This window comes from Camelus bactrianus, chromosome 22 (assembly GCF_048773025.1).
Source record: "Camelus bactrianus isolate YW-2024 breed Bactrian camel chromosome 22, ASM4877302v1, whole genome shotgun sequence".
In the NCBI taxonomy this organism is placed as follows: Eukaryota; Metazoa; Chordata; class Mammalia; order Artiodactyla; family Camelidae; genus Camelus; species Camelus bactrianus.
This window is the reverse complement of record NC_133560.1, coordinates 485,627-503,176: the sequence shown is the minus strand read 5'-3', so window position 1 is coordinate 503,176 and position 17,550 is coordinate 485,627. Positions and strand designations below refer to the sequence as shown.

The following is a 17,550-nucleotide window of genomic DNA, read 5'->3' as shown; positions in this document are numbered from 1 at the left end:
GTTACCCAGGTGGTGGCATACTGCATACACCGTATCCTGTTTTTTTCTCATAACACTGCAATTTAGTGAAACTTCTGGATTCATACAAGAAGAACTTCTTTATCATTTTTCATGGCCTCATGCTGTTCCAGTGCATGGAGATGCCATGTGTATGTAAACACTTGCACTGTTTAGGTGTTGGTCCTGTTACCTGATATATTTATTTTCCCTTCCATCTTAGTGTCTTCTGCACATTTCTTGTGTTTTCTGTGTACACCTGAGTCAGGGTCCTGTGTAAGCTGAAGTGTGTTGGAGACAGGTGCTGGTGACTGAAGTCTTCATTTTATGACAAGTCATATGTATACTCCATAAGTATTTGGAGATACTCATTACAGCTGCTTTCGTAGACTTGGTTCTCCATCATGTTCACAAGGGCTCTTTGGTCCACAGCTTGCTTTTCATAGGTGTCAACAAAAGATTTTGGGTATAAGCTCTATATACCCTTATTCACTTTCATGGCTTTAGGTGCTTCCACATAACAGTTAACAGAATGTATGCACTTTGTTGTTGTTATTTCTAAGGGGCATGAAAACACAGGTCTACTATGATTTGGGGTCAGAGTACTTGTATCTACCTTTTGGGAAAGATGAGATTGATTTTGTTATCATTTAAATTTTTGAGCATGGTAGTTTCATTCTCACTAAATTAGCACTTTTTCTTTAAGGTGGTGATTTTTTTCTTTTGAGTAGAAATATTGCCCTCAAATTCTTGGTGAACTTGAGTAAAGTCATGAATTGAAGAACCTTTTTGCCTTTGTCTCTTGATAGTCTTTCATGTTCTCTTGGCAGTTTAATGCTAAATCCATGCATAATTAAGTTTGATCTTGCACAGAGGATGGAGTCTGGAACTTGCACTGATAGACTGGAACTTGCACTGACAGACTGTGTGAGGATTTTTTTTTAATTTCAATTTTTTAATTTGATATTTCCAAATATATAAAACATCAAGAATCTTACACCAGTTATCTCAAATGAGACCATACAAAGCAATTTTAAAGTGTATACAACAATCATTCCCCCCTTCAGTTTTGCTACTTTATACAACTATGGGATAGACAGAAAATTGAATGGCATGTGCCTAGTTGGAAAATTTCACCTGTTTACAAAAAAAAAAAGGAAGAAATTAAGAAAACTCAAAATCAAACATGTAGGATACTTGCTACTTTGTGTCTGCAAGTCAATTTACAAACTTTTTTTTTAAATTTAGTAGGCACTTGGGACTGAAAATTTTAGCTGCCCAGTTTTATCCAACTACCCAACAGAAAGCAGCACAAATGAAAGTCCCAACACTCTGTAAACTTTGAGGGACTGAGAGAGTAGACACTATTTTTTATCTGTAGTAGATTCAATTGTTGAGCCTGCAAATGTAGGCTTTTTTCTCTTAACAGAAATAAATATCCTCAGGGCCTTTCCTCTAGCTTCAGTGGGCTGAGTTCAAGAATAGTGAAGAACCCCTCATGTGAAATTTAAATTGTGACAACTCTGAAGTATTCTGATGCATTATACAAAATTTTGCTAGTTGCATAGACCAAAGACAGATGTTTTGCTAAATGGCACTAAAGAAAATCCTGACCCAAGTGGCACTACTTGGTCCAAATGTTACTGACCAAAGAAAATGATACAAAAATATTTATAGGCTCACCTTTAAGAAATGGTTGACATTAATACTGTACATATGTTACACATCAAATACATAGTCCAAGAGTTTATAAAAGAAATTCATGCATTATTACCTTTAAGAATATCAATGTACAACATACCCCAGTAATGTGACATTTCAGGTGGACACAGTGTTATGTACAAAAACAATTCAAAATATCTTCTGTGTTAAGTATATAATTTAAAGAAATTTCAGAGATTACTGAGGAAAAAACTTAGTCCACTGAAGATTGATAACAAGTGTCAATCTGTGGGATTTTTAAGTATTTCCTTTAAAAAAAAAAAACACCCAGAAAACATAACCTCTGTACAAAGAAAAATATAAAAATTCTTGAAGATCATGTCTTATCACACTACATAATTTAGAATGAAATGTCAGTGGTTTAAAGTTTTTCTGTCTTATTCCTTTGGCAGCCTTAATTTGTGAACTAATACTCGTATTTAGCTCAGCTGCTTTTATGGCACAAGAGCCCAGTTTCAAAATGGTGGCACTGATTTTCCTTATAACAGCACTATTTTCAGCAGCAATTATATTTTTAAAGGTTAACAATTTGTACAACAAATTTCTAACTATGCTTCTTCCTACTTTATACTCAACAGTTATGATCTTTACAAAAAGCTAATATCTACATAGAGAACCACCTTTTACTTGCCCCATCTCATCTCTGACTTGGTTGAGGAAGTACAGGCATTTCAGATTAGGTATTTATGTGTTTTAGATGGGATTCTTGGATTTATGTGAATATAAATATAAGACAAAATAATTCTTAGGTACATTCCAGTGTCCCAGTAATTAGTTACATGGTAAATAGTACCTACCTGCTGACCACCTATAAAAGATGAGACATTCCGAGGCACCCTAAAAACCTAGGTCAGTAACAGGTGAACAAGAAGGCCATTTTACTCAATTCTGATGCAATCACCACTGACTGGTATTTAAGGTGTTTACTGGTAACCAGCAAGTTTAACTGAAGAGATGTCACTAAATTCAAACTGAAAATATATATTTAAAAGCAGCAATTTACATTGAGGGATATATGGTTCTTGTGTGTTCTGTGTAAAGAGAGATTATGAATAAAGGGAATTGGCAACTGAGCACCCTAATTCAATTCCATGAATACAGGTTCCATGATAAGATATCTACTACATGCATTTTGCTTACAGTAACTGCCTAAAACTCACCAGCTCTACAGAGTTAAACTCTGTATTAAAGGACTATTGAGTTACAGGGGAATTGGCCATATCAGGTAGCTAGTGACATAGTACCAGTTGTGAAAATTGAGATAAATGAGTTGACAAATGGATTCATTGAATATGTTAATATTGTGAATGAGAAGACAATTCACCAGGATAATATACCCACATGTATGTTGATCTGACAAAAACCACAGACTGACATCAAATGGATAAAAAATACTGGGGAAAAAGTGAAAATGCCAACCAAAATAACAAGGTGGGTGGGCTGGGTGGGAGAGCACATTTAATGCATCTAAAAAAAAATTCCACATGGCTTTGGCTTATTAAAATATTTTACACTATCTTTTTTCTTTTTAAAGAAGATTTGAAAGCACCTAAAAATCAAGCAGATTGTTAAAAAAATCCCGCATGGCAAATTCAGTTTGTAAGCGTCATTCAGATATTTGTCAAGGAAAATAAAGAAGCCTCTGCCCATGAGATTGCACATGGTGGAAGAGGTCCTTCCAACCCTGTCTATCTTATGCTGGATGGCAGCCCAGAGGTTCGCTGTGCAGCAGCTACAAACAAGGAGTTACTCTCTGGAAGGGAAGGGACTGTGGAATTTCCACTGGTTGGCGAGCAACCCAGCTTTAATTTTTCCAGATACTCTGCATGTACAGGCTTATGACACTGGAGAACTTTGATGGCATCCTTTACTTTGAACCACTCTGTCTTCCTTCCTGTATTAACAGAATCTTCCCAGTCTTCTAATATTTCAGTGACAGTAAGGACATAGACATATGCCCTGTGCTTTCTGTCTTGGTTCTCAAATATGCCCAGGAGTCTGCCTGACTTTCCTTTGACTCCAGCCTCTTGGTAAGCCTCCCTCACGGCAGCACCGGCAGGCTCCTTCTGGGGCTCCAGTCCTCCTCCTGGGCCAGTCCACTGGTCAGGGACCGAAGCCTGCCCACCTGCAGCACCTCGTCCTCCTGCTCGCTCCGGAAGCACAGGGACGCCGCCCGCTTCTTGAAGCCCTCGCTGTCCTAGGTCCGCGGCCTAGGGGGGCTTGGACCTCATCGCAGAGGCGGGCTCTCGCTGCCGCGGCCCCTGCGGAGGCCGCCACCCCGCCGGGGCGCGGGGGCGAGGGCGAGTCGGGGCCCAGGGCGACGCGGCCGGTCAGTTCCGGAGCCGGCGGCCGCTCCGACGCGGGGCGGGGCGCGAGCGCAGGTCCCTGCAGCCCGGGCGCCGCGGAGGGAGCGCGGCCTCCGCCCGGGCGTCTGTGGCTTTACCCGGAGCCCGCCGCCCGCTCGCCCCGGTTCCCGCCGCTGCCGCCGCCGCCCAGGGCGGAGCGGGGCGCGAGGTGAGGGGAGACGGCTGCAGGGGCTCCCGCCGGCCCGGCAGCAGAGCCGCGGCCGCGCGAGGCGTTTGGTGTCGGCTGCGGGCCGTCCTGTCAGGGACCTCTGACGTGCTGCGTGTGCACAGGTGGCTGCGCGGTGCCCGTCAGTGCGCCGCCCGTGGCGGGGTCTGTGTTCGGGGACGGGTGTGTTTGTGGCTGCAGTTGCCGCAGTTCGTCCCGGCCCTCCAGACCTCCCCAGCCCCACTCTCGGCCTCGTGGTCCTGGCATGCCCGCTGCTTCTGCCCCGGATGCTTCCTCTGGGCTCCGCCCCCAGCACGTCCACTTCACGCCTGCTGCCTTAGTCCTGCAGAAATCCTGCGCTTTGGATTTGTGCCACCTTCTGTAATTTGAAAGCTTCTGGACCAAGTGCGGCAGTGAGATGGAGTCAGAAGAGGAGGTGAGCAAAGTGATTTCTGTCCTGTACCTCTTTTTTTTTCCCTACCTTTTCAAGCTATTATTTCAAGATGCCTTTCTGAGGGCAAGGTTTAAAATTCACTCCCTTAGCTTTGCTGTTATTCTTCATTTCTAATAAATTGGGAACTACAAATACTCTACTTTTAAAAATGGTTGTATATGTTTACTCATTTGTTTTGGAATAAATTTGATGAAGATGAGTTTATGGGAAAGCAAAGTGTGACCAGGGGTTAGGAATTTAAGTGGAAAATTGAATCTTCATGAAGCTTTCCACATTTCATTAGATGTTAAATTCTACAGTGAAGTTTCATATGATTATTAACTATAAGTATATTCCTAAATATCGTGGTTAAACTGTTATTAAAATAATATATCATAAAGCCATTAATATTTTTACATAATACAGTTGTTTGATTATTGAATTTTTCTTGTGAGATATTAGTCAGCAACCTCAGTTTTTTCTTTTAGTGATTTTGTAACAAGAATAAAAATATATTTTAAATCTGTGTGACACAGTTTTATTAAAATGACTTGAGAGTGTATGAGCATTTTTCAGTTTATTTTCTTCTTTCACATTATATTTTTAATTTTGTGTCCTTCTACATTGTATTCTAAAATTTGGAACCGATTGATATGTGCTTTTCACTTCACTATCATGAGGGATGTTTTTTCACATGAAACTGAAAAATTTAGTAATTCATCTTTTGTCAGTATTAAAAGCAGACCAGCTAGGCTCCTTTGTGCCGCACTAAAAATAATACCAGAACATAAGAAAGGTTTCTGTATTACTTTATGTGCTCTGTGATAGCGTCTATTCTGTGAACGCTCTCAATTCCAAATAAGACCCTGACATTGAAAATTTACTTGTACGTACACAGGGGTTATATTATGCTTCCTTGACCCTTGAAATGAGTATGGATGCAGACAGAAATCTTTGCGTTGTTCTCCCTAAGGTATTGCCATCAGAGAGTCAGCAAAAGTGGTTGACCAAGCCCAAAGGAGGGTGCTGAAGGGAGTTGATGACCTGGACTTTTTCATAGGGGATGAAGCCATAGATAAACCCACGTATGCCACAAAGGTAAACTCCCCACCGGGATTTGCTTCTGTAAGTGTATCACCAAGAACAGAGAATAGGATGAATCATGCAAAATGGTAGATTTCATAGCAATTGTACTTGTGAGCTGTGTATTTTATTCTTGTGTTGGAAAAGAGGTTTCGTTGTTGTTGGTTTTGAATGGGGTATTTTTCAAAATTGAAATATAGTTGATTTACAGTGTTGTGTTAGTTGAACAAGGTATTTTTCATGTGGGGAATCAAGTGAATTTAAGAAACCCCAGAATGCAGGATTGACTCTGGGAATGCTGGGCTTCATGTGAGAGCAAGATCTGCTTCTGTGGAAAATTGCAGGTTGACTCACTGACCTGTCCGATGTAGAAGAGCTGTAGACTGATTAATTAAAAAGAAGCACTAAAATTGTTTAACTAGGTATTTGTTCTAAAAACCTCCAAACTCCAAATGGAATGGTATGGCGGATTAGCTGTACTTTTGCATCTATTACTTCACTGTTAAGATGATACTTTGTACTTAGAGATGTGAAGTAGAATATAAATGATAATATAACTTAATATTTCTGGTAAAGTGCCTGTTATTTCTTTACATAAATTAACATTCACCCAGTGCAAAGGACCTGTTTTCTCTAATAACTCAGTCTCTCCTGGGCCAGTGTTTTTAAAACTGTTGCTCTTACTGACATGGACTGAAGCTTGACATAGTTTGATTTCTCTTGCTTTAGTGGCCAATAATACATGGAATAATTGAAGACTGGGATCTAATGGAGAGGTTCATGGAACAAGTTATTTTTAATTTTCCCTGAGCTGAACCTGAGGGCCATCACTTTTTGATGGTGAGTAACTGGGACTGAGAGAAGAGCCCTGTGGATTCTGGGTTGCTTAGATTTTAAACCCAGGATATTCTTCCCTGGGGAGTTTTTAATTCCCACTAAAGCTCTTTGTATGAGTTGGAGTGCTTTTTGGGCAAATAACAGAAGGCTCAACCAAAATGTCCAAAACCAAAGAGGGCTTATTATCCCACAAAACAGGATGCCAGTGTCAGGCCACTCAGGACTGGTTACTTGAGCAGCTCAGAGATGGAGGTGAGAACCCAGCCTAATTCATCTGTTTGGCCTCTTGTGCTGGTCCCCTCAGGCCCCAGGGTGGCTGCCCGAGTTCCTGTACTGACTTTTGGTGTATTTACTTTCAGAGTTTTAGAATTAAGACTCTCATCCTCAGAAACCTTCCTAGCAGATTTGCCCTGTCTGTCCGTGCCCAGTGTGGGCCTTAGAGGGGAACAAAATTACTTTGGCACATTTTGATGGGTCAAGATTCTCTCCTGTTGCTGGTGAGGGGACCACATCTCATCACTTGGCCCCAAGAGGTAAGTACCTAAACCGGCCTCCAGCAGCAAGGAATGAGGAGGGAGGAATGGGTTTGTGTAGGAAACCACCTGTGTAGTTAGGTGTCCTCCTGAAATAACTGGTTGGCTCTGACCTTTGCTTCTTACAGCAGAGGGAGCTGAGTCAAGGTGCTGTTTTGCCAAGGTTAAATCTCACACTAACACTGAGCTGAGTTACAGGCCCTGATATTGTGGATGTAATTGATCTTGTTCAGATGAAATAAAACAATACAGAGAAATGAAGAGAAGTGTATCTTGGTTGTGGAGCCTGTTTTCATTGTTTTATGTTCTTTTTAAGTTAAAATTAATTACATGTATAAAACACTTTAAGGAGAGCAATTGCATGTAACATAAGCTGCACATTAAAACCTACATAATTTAGCTTTGCATTTTTTCCATGCTAGTGCATTGTCAAATGGTCCCTGATCCAATTATATAATTCTTCCTAATGTTAAATATGGAATATTCTTTAGAATTATCTGGCTTAAAATATGTTAAGTACAAGGCTGTTATGGTAGTTAGTGGAATCTATATAATTTGTGTCAATTAAATCAAGTCCTTGAAAGTGCTCTAAGCTTTTTCCTGGCTGTATCTTTACAACTAGGAATTGCCACGTCCAAGTACTGTGTTTTACAGGCCACTGTGTATTTTCTCTCCTGTGTATCTACGATGGTTTATGTAAAATACATGGAGCCAGGAAACTGACAGTATGTCTGAGTGGCTTTCTCTTTACAGCAAAAACAGATTACAGACTCCCACCTGCCATGCTTGGCATGTTCCCTTCTCTCATACGTCACATAACTACCTGTTGATAGGACTCCAGGCATGGGCCTGGGGCCCAGCTTCCTCTCCCTGCCTGCCCCATCCCGCTCTGCTCAGAGGGAGTCTGGGTCTTAGGCCCGTGGAGCAAATGCAATCACCAGGACACAGCCCACAGGAAATTTTTCCTACCAGGAATTTTTCTGCTCTAGCTGGCATATACACCGCAGTACAATAAAACCAATTGCTGGGAACGAACTGGAGGTTTTTGGTATGAATATGGAAAAGCTTAAGTCCTTTGCCAAAAATGAGTATCTGAAGAGAATTTTCAAAAATAATTGTTTATTACATTAAACGTAAGAAAATATTGTGTTACATTTATTGTACTTTGAAGTTAGCAGGTGTGTTTGCTGCATGATGTGACAGAGGAAGTTATGAGAAGGGTGGTTTTATCTCAGGCTTATGTCCTTCCTCATCAGTTAATGGGATAATTGAAGGGGATTGAAGCAGGTACAGGGATTTGTGGCCATGTCCAGAAATTCATTGAAGACATTTACTGAATCACTACATCAGCTAATGGCTTCTTGGTGTAAAAGAGTCTAAAAGTTTTAAATTAAAGTTCCCTCAGTAGCCTATGAAATTGTCCCTTCTGACTGCCATGACAGACATCTGCACATCCATGGTGGGAATGAGCTCAGTAGGGCTCATGTTTTTCAAGAAGTTTCAGAGACTCAACTCATGTTGGTCACGTGGACTATACAGATAGCAAATGCGAACCACACTCTTTTCTCTAATACTGAATTGCCCAGAGTTCAAGACAGAATCATATATTCTAAAGAACTGCAGTGCTCTTGAAGGGAAATTGAATTGTAACTGTAGAGGAGATTTGCAAACCTTTTTGAATATGAATCAGGGGAGAAAGAGCAAGCAGCAGTGCTGCCCAAGGATGCTGGGAACCAGGAGCTTTGCCATCCACCTGAGAGCAGGAAAGATGTGTGTCCCAGCTCAGGGATGGAGGATCACCCTTCCTTCATCCTTTTGTTCCAATAAAGTCCTCAGTAGCCTGTGTGCTGCCCTCTCACATTGGCAAGGGCAAGTCTCCTTACTCAGTCTGCTGCATGCTAAGCTCTTCCAGAGACACCCTCTCAGGCACACCCCAGAAAGAATGGTTTACCAGCTCTCGGGGTACCCCTTAGCCCAGTCAAGCTGACACATAATAATCACCATGACATGTGGCTTGTCCTGGCTTACCGCAGTAACTCCCTTCCTGGTTCATGAGGGTGGCTCAGACCTGCTCTGTCCTGTACACTAGCACTGGCCGGTGTGGAGCTGGACATCCTTGGCGCTGCTGAGTCTGTTACTGCTGGCCCGTGTTCTTCCCATTTTCAGTATATTGTCATCTCCACTCCTACTTGCCCTTCATTGAGGATTTAGGTTTTTAAAAATGTTTCTTTACTGCAGTTATGGAGAGGTTTGGGACTGGAGCAATATTAGTTGCATGTGTTCAGCTTGCTTTCTTTATCCAGAAATATGGATTGATTTTTATAGTACTAATTATTCATTTTTGAATTAATACTTGATGACATTTTATCATTATTATGAATAAAATGCTTATGTAACTTGCATTCATGTGAAGTTTTAATCACATACTTCAGTATTTAAAAAATAAGAAAAACTTGATATCTCCAATTTAGATCTCGTTATATATAAATAATGGTTTTTGGAAGGTTTTATTTAAATTAGTCCTCTAAAAGAACAATCACTGGTGGTAAACATAGGAGAAAAGGAGGATTGAGGAAAACATAGATTTATGATTATGGTTCTGAGAACCCAGAAGAATGTGTCTTTAATAATGCTGAATTTGATTCAGGAGCCAGGAGAACCTAATTTTATTGTAAACATTCTCTTAATGGAAGTGTATAGATTTTAGTGTTAGTTCTTCACAGATGGTGAATTGTTTGGCAGCAAGTACTAAAGTGTAAAAATCAGTGATTTAAGCAAGTTAAAGGTTTTATTTTTCTTAAAGTCATTTGTAGCAGGGAGGGCAGTGCTGGTATGTCAGGTTTCTGGTGTCATTAGGGATCTGTGTGCTCTAGTATATTTAGCATATGGCTTCCATTCTAAGATTGCCTTAGATCACAAGTTAGCTGCTGCAGCTCCAGTCATCACCTCCATATTCCAGGAAAGAAGGGGTTAAGAGCAGAAGTGGGCCTACTACATGAGTCTACCTTCAACCTTGTAAGGAGCTTTCCCAGAAGACACATCCAATAACTTTTGCTTCTTATTGGCCAGAACTTACTTAGCCATCCCTGTACACCAGGAAGTCTGGGAAATGCTGTTTTCTGGGCCTGTGATTGATCAGTGGTCTGTCATTAAGGCAGAAGGCAGAATAGATACTGGGTAGGGAAATTGCAGTGCCTGCCAGAATGATGTGACTACAGGTATGAAGACAGTGGCAGATCAAGAATTCAGCTGTCTTCACAACTGTGGTTGGATATGGAAAGTGTTTTCCACGTTACAGAGCCAACAGGCTAGGGAAAAGCCACACCAGGATGTGCTGTGGCTTCTGCCCTGGGGTGAAGTCTTTCTTCTGTTAGCTTCTCCGCCTGTGGAGAAATAAACCAGGAAGTTGTATTGGGAGTTTCTGTGGCCTTCGCACACAGGCTGTAACTCAGGGTTTCACAACTCTTGTAATGAATTTTTTTTTTTCTTATTATAGAACTATAAGTGCGATTTAGAAAATTTGGAAGATTCTTGTGGGGCTTTTCACACTCCTATCCCATTATCATAAATATTAACATTTAGTATAGCTATACTTAATCTTTTCACTCATGTTTTTATATGATTTTGCATTCAATATTGTGTCCTCCATCCCTCTCCCCCATTTTCTTGCACGGTTTCCATAATCCTCGCTTTAATGGTCATGCAATCATGTATCCAGTGGTTGTTTCCTGTCTGTTTAGCAGCCCCACTATTTTTAGATGTTTACTTTTGTTTCCAGTTTCTTGGTTTTGTAAGACATAACATAAATTAATATTTGCACATTTTTTTCTATATTTAGAGCATTTTTATATTAAGAATATAAAAATTATATATATATATATAATTTGGAGGTCCAGATGTGTTAATAATTTTGAATCTCTGGTATACCATTTCACACTGAAATATTCAATGTACAAGAATCCACATTATTTGAACTCTTAGGATTGATTAATATCATTTTTGATTATTTGACTTTTTAATTTGCAGTTTGAATACCTTTGATCTTAAACAGTTTTTCATGTATTTATTAGTTGTATTTTCTCCTTTGTGAATTGCCTATTCATGTCCTGGGTTTTGTATATATCAGTGTTTTATTGCTTTTATTGTTGCTATGATTTCTTTGAACTTTATTCTACTTAAATTTTTCTTTTGTGATAAAATGCACATACCATAAAATTTATCATTTTAACCATTTCTGAATGTACAGTTTGGTGAGTTGCGTACATTGACATTGTTGTGCAACCATCACCAACATCCATCTCAGGAACTTCTTCATCTTCCAAACTGAAACTCTGTCCACATTAAAGAATAACTCTCTTTCCCCCTCTCCCAGCCCTAGCCCCCACCATCACCCCTCTGTCTCTATGACTGTAACTATACTGGGTCCTCATATAAGTGGAATCATCCAGTATTAGTCCTTTCATGACTGGCTTATTTCACTTGGTATAAGGTCTTCTGGGTTCAGCCACATTGTAGCATGTGTCAGAATTTCCTTCCTTTTTTAGGGCTGAATAATATTCTGTTGTATGTATGGCCACAATCTGTTTATGGTGTGAACTCTTTCATATAACAGATAAGAATTTTTTGTCATAAGCTGATACTTTTTCTCACTTGATTTTTTGTAGGTTATGTTTTTGAACATCTATAATTGTAAATTTTTATGTAAGTAAACCTACTTTCCTTTGATGTTTATATATATTTTTCATTCATCTGGGATTTACTTGGAACATCACTTGACACTGAAATTAAACCCAGGAAGAATCCAGAGCCAGGGTTAATCTACTTCTTGTTGGAATGCCTTCTATAGGCTCACATTTTTTTTAAACCAGGCAGGAAGGAAACATTGCATGATTATGCTCCCACTTTGCATACCTTTCTAGCCTTCCTCTCTTCATCCTATTCCCCCCTCTAATCAGTTTAAATGTTATGTTTATAAAATTAACTTATTAAGGTGCTTGGATTCCTCTTCAAGGTAAGAGAAGACTCTAGGTCTCTGGAGTTAATACATTCAATTTCTTCTGGCCTGAGATATATTCTTGATATTACAGTTGATTGTTGATATATTCAGCACTTGCTAAAGGCCCAGCCCTCTCCCCACCAAGCATTTGCATGAATTAACTCACTTATTTAATCCCACAGACAATTGTGGGGTAGGTAGTTATTAGGCCTGTTTTTCAGGTTGATAGGAGGTGCCATAAGGAGATATATTGTAACCTAAATATTGGAATCCACAGCTATTCTTCATGTGCTTTAAATGAAAGAAAACTAAAAAAAAAAAAAATCTGATATAGTAATCACTAACACAGTGCTAAATGTGTACTGGGAACATTAAGGTATTAACTAATTTGATCTCAGCCCCTTGAGGTAGGCACATTAAAATAAGTAATGTGTTGTTGAATAAAGTTTAGATCATTTACTTACAATCTGCTTTTGATGACTTTATTATTTCTTGTCTATGTCTTAAGATTGCTTTCTCTCTCCCATTCAGGGAGTGTATTGATTCTAATCAGAGTAATTAAAACTTACTTGGGGCATGATGTTTGAGCTTTGTATCAGACAGGAGTATAAACTAAAGCCCCCAGCTAGTTGATAGCCAGATTTGATTATTTGCTTGAAGAGTTAGCATACACACAGCACAGAATTCAAAAGGTGCAGTACGATTTCCAGTGCAAGAGTGTCTCTTTCCCACTTCTGTGTTGCCTTCCAGATCCCCTTCCTGGAGGAAACCAATTTTACTGGTGCTTAACCAGCAATAATTATGTGCAGGCACATGGATTATACATAAACTTGATTCATAAAATGGTAACAAAATTGACATACTATGGTACATTTTGATTTTTACTTTAAAAATTTTAGAAATTATAATTTGAAATATATGAAATTTACACACTTAACACAGTTTTAAATGTATCATTTGGTAACGTTACCTACATTGATATTGTGATGTAACAGAACTCTAGAACTTTTCCATCTTGCAAGATCAAAACTTTGTGCCCATAAACAGCTAATTTCTCTCCCTCATACACCTTGCTTTTTTAAAAAAATGTTGTAGATACAGAAGTATATTTAAGAATGTGTATGTATGGAGAGGCCTCTTTTCATGTAGCAAATTTATAGTAGATATTGTTTCATATCTGCAGACACACTGCCCATCCTTTTTAATTGCTGCAAAGTGTTACATTTTATGGATGTGACCTAATCTGTGTAATCAGTTCCTTGTTATGTGCAGTTATGTTTTTTCTGATCTTGGAAGCTGTGACAACTGTGCACCTCTCTGAGGCACCTTGTTTTAGATGTCCCTTGGCTTGACAATGGAATTTGATTTTGTCTCATAGTCTTTGTTCAGAGACTTTCTCTTCAGTAGGTGAGTTTCTCACTGGTACATGCTAATGATTTTAGTGATAATAATGCACTTTCACTGAGTACGTTCCCCATGCCAGGTGCTGCCATGAGCACTTTGTTTAGACTCCTGTGAAGTCAGTGCTAATTATGCATGGAGAGAGGAAATCACTTTCCAAACTTGGTAAAATCGAAGGTGGGGTGTAGCTGGGCTGATTGGAGTTGGAGCTCTCCCATTGCCCGTGCTGAAATGGCCTGGGCTGTGTGGCAGGTGTGTGTGGTCACAGCTGCTTTTCTGGTGCTGTGCTTTCTGGTTTTAGTGTGTTTTATTTATGTATGGATATTTTAAAACTCAGGCTTGGCTTTCTCTTTGGTTTCTATTGGGTGCATATTCGTTCTGATAATTGGTAAAACATATTTTAACATAACTGTACTTTTGTATAAGATATTTACCTGTATTTGTTTAGGGATGATTACTTCCTACTGTGCTTAGTGACCACGTTGGTACATGGCCACATTTCTTACCTCCTCCTCCTTTCTTCTATCACCTGCTTTTGATTGTTTATGTTAGTGAACTTACTCTGATATTTATGTTTGTGACTTTATGTTTACTGGTGTCTCTGCTGCTCTACCAAGAAAACAATATCTTTTGATTCCATGACACAAGGGCATCAGTGTCTTTATATTTTCCTCCTTTCCATCTGTGCCTGTCAACTTGATACTACTCCTGTTGTTTTAATTTATAATATTTACATTCTGTTCTATAGCTATAGATTCTCCCAGAAAAGAAAAACATTTATCCCTACATCTTAAATGGACTACTTGCTCACTGTAAGTCTTTGGCTGTACTTTGGGCATTCTTATTATTTGGCTAAAGCTTATTGTCTGATGGTTAATTCATGAAGGGTTCATAGAAACCAAATTCTCTCAAGTTGTTGTATGTTTAAAGATATTTTGTTTTTGCAACAGACTTGATTGGCAGTGTGGCCAGATATAGAATTCTGGGGTCATATTTTCCTGCCAGAAAAGTCTGTAAATGTGGCCCTGTGTGTCCCAGTGTCCTGCATGCAGCTGTGCCAATGGCCAAGACAGGCTGCCCTTTTCCTGCTTATAGAGTATGTTGCTCTGCTCAATAAGCCTAACAAAACACTATAGGCTGAGTGGCTTCAACAACAGACAGTTGTTTTCTCACAGCTCTGGGGCTTTAGGTCTGAGATCAAGGTGCCATCATGGTTGGTTTATGATCAAATCTCTCTTCCTGGCTTGCAGATGGCCTCCTTCTCACCAGGTCCTTGTGTGGCTCTTCCTCTGTGTGTGAGTGAGAGAGAGCTCCCTGATCTCTCTGCCTTATCCTGCAGAGATGTTAGTGCTGTCCTGTGACCTCACTGATCCTGGATTACCCCTCTAGGGGCTTCATCTCCAAACACAGTCACCTGAGTGTTGCAGCTTCAGCATAAGAGTTTTGGGACACACAGCTCAGTATATAACAAAGGGTAATGTGGATTTTTATTTATTTATTTTTTTGCCAAAAGGCCTAGATTTTTTTTCCTTTCTTTGTTTTTTTTTTTTCTCCTTTTCTCTCTCTTTTTTTCCCTAGCTTAAATATGTGATGTAAATCCATATTTATTAACATGGAAAAATGTTCAACATATTGCTGAATGACAAAAAGCAGTTTTATTTATTTTTATCTTTCTGTAATCCTGTTAATTTCCTCCTATTAGATAATAGTTATTATTTTAAATAGACATTTTAAAAAACTCGGATATCTATGTCATGATATTCATCTGCTTTATTTTTATATTTTTCTGGGTACATGTTTTTTATCTGCCATTTGTTTTTTCCTATTTTCTCTCTCCCTTCTCTTCTTCTTTGAGTGTTTTTATATGGTGTTTGGCTAGTCTCTTTGTGTTCTTTCCTCATCTTTGAGTGAGGGGATCTCTTTCTGAACTGGCTGTGTGTCGGGTTTAGGCTGGGTGGTGGGCAGTGTCTGGGTGAAGCAGCTTCTGTCCCAGGCTTGTCTTTCTCACAGCTGATGGTGGAGGTGTAACTTCTCACCTTGCTGCCTGTGCTCTGAGTGGAGCGACCTGGGGAGCGAGGCTCCTGCAGCTGTGCTGCTCAGACTGCTCTGACTCCAAGCAAGGGCTCTCTGCTTTTGCTCTTCTCTGGAGAACTGGATATTGCCTGGTATCTGAAGTCACTGGTGTTCTCTTTCCATGTCCTCACTCATCTGGTCTCAGTGGGGCTGTTATTGCCCTTGGCAGCTCAGTGCACATCTCTTCAGATTCACGGTGTTTGGGTGTTCTGTTATCCGAGGTGGAGTTTCCTTTTCTGTAGCTTGTTCTTGTTTTGGGGTGGATTAGTCAGAGCAGAAGTGTTTAGAGAGGCTTTACTCTCTCAAAGATTTTAAACCTCACAGCCAAAATATGTTTAATCAATCACTCTGGGTGTACTCTGTCTGTCAAATTAAGGAGTTGTACAGCATCTTAATGAACATGCTTTTAGATTAACATTTTGCTGTTCTGATGTAATTACATGAAATTTGGGTGAACACTAAATATAGTGAATATTTCCTTACAGACAGAACCTCCTCTGAATACACCAGAAAATAAAGAATATCTTGCAGAAATTATGTTCAAATTATTTAATGTACCGGGACTCTACATTGCAGTTCAGGTAAGGACAAGTGACTTTCATGATTCCCAAGTGACCTTAGTTGTCTAATGTGGAAGAAATGGTGATTCTAGAGGCCTCTGTAAGATTGTGTGGTGTGGTTTCTTTTCCCATGCTCTCAAGTGCACATGAACTCATCCCATTCAGGTCTGAGCTCAAACACTGTACAGAGCAATTTCTGTGATTTATGTTTTTACTGCTGGTGTAGAGTTTGTCCAGCTTTTGTCTGTTTACATTCATTAAAATCTAAGGTATCCTCAGGAAGACAAGATCAAGATGTAGGTGTGGTTCTTTGGCTTTTTTTACTTCTGATCATAAAAAAGAAAATATACTATAGAATCTGTTAAAACAAAACAAAATGAAACAAAGTAAATGTCTTTCAAGGGTTTCCCTTTGTGGATCTGAGCTCCTGTGGTTCCATGAGTTTGCAGAACTTCCCCTGAAGCTGCTTGTTCTTCGTGGGGGGGTTTGTTGTTTTTAGGTGTAATGTATCTGCCTCTATATAAGGGAATTGACTGAAATTTGGGGGAATAAATGATAAAATTGTTTTCCAAAATGCTTCCTGCATATTCTATTCCCTTACTTGTAGGAAAAAAGAGGAGGAGTTGCATAGATGTTTAACTTGGAAGATTCCACATGCTTTGTCCTCTGTGTGGTGATTCTCAGTAGACAGTGATGTCTTAAAGGCTGTGAAAATGCCTACATTAGAAAACTCTGTTTATTCCACCACTTCCAAATTTAACCAGAAATATTCCCCCACCCCTAAGCTGTTTCTGTTCCATGGAGTAGGAGACACTTCAGGAAACACTGGCTCAGTGGTTCTCAAAGTGATCTATGCAGCAAGGTCTCCTCAAAAGTGTTTTTTTCAAAATACACATTCTCAGAATTTATATCAGACCACGGGTTTCCAGCCTCAAAATTTTGGATCGGGCAGTCCTCAGGGGAGGGAAGGGTACTGAGCTGTGTGTTGGATGTCTAGCAGCATCTCTGGTCTTGACCCACCAGGGAAAGCACCACCACCAGCCTCCCCTCCCTCAAGTGTGACAGCGAGAAATGGCACCAGATATTGCCTGGTGCTCCTTGGGGGCAAAATTGCCCCTGGTTGAGAACCACTATCCTGGTTCTGCCAGATGAGAATTTCTGGGTGCCAGGCCCAGTATTTTGTCTTTCTAAAGTCCCCACAAGTAATCTTATTGCAATCCATCTGTGGACCCACACTGGGAACCAGTGGATTAGAAATTAAAACCTCCTGATTCCACAATAAAATTCCTTTGTCTCTGGCTTTTGTTTGCAAAGCTTTGATTTATCTTACTGAGAAGTTGACTCCTCCAGATTAAGTGCACAGAATTTACATGTTAGTTGTCCACTTTGAATTTGGATTTGGGA

General features: G+C 39.8%; 1 pseudogene; it reads right to left on the bottom strand.

The window, feature by feature from the left end:
* Nucleotides 1–1,000: 1,000 nt before the first annotated feature.
* Nucleotides 1,001–9,230, bottom strand: LOC141574699 (diphosphoinositol polyphosphate phosphohydrolase 2 pseudogene; annotated as a pseudogene).
* Nucleotides 9,231–17,550: the final 8,320 nt, after the last annotated feature.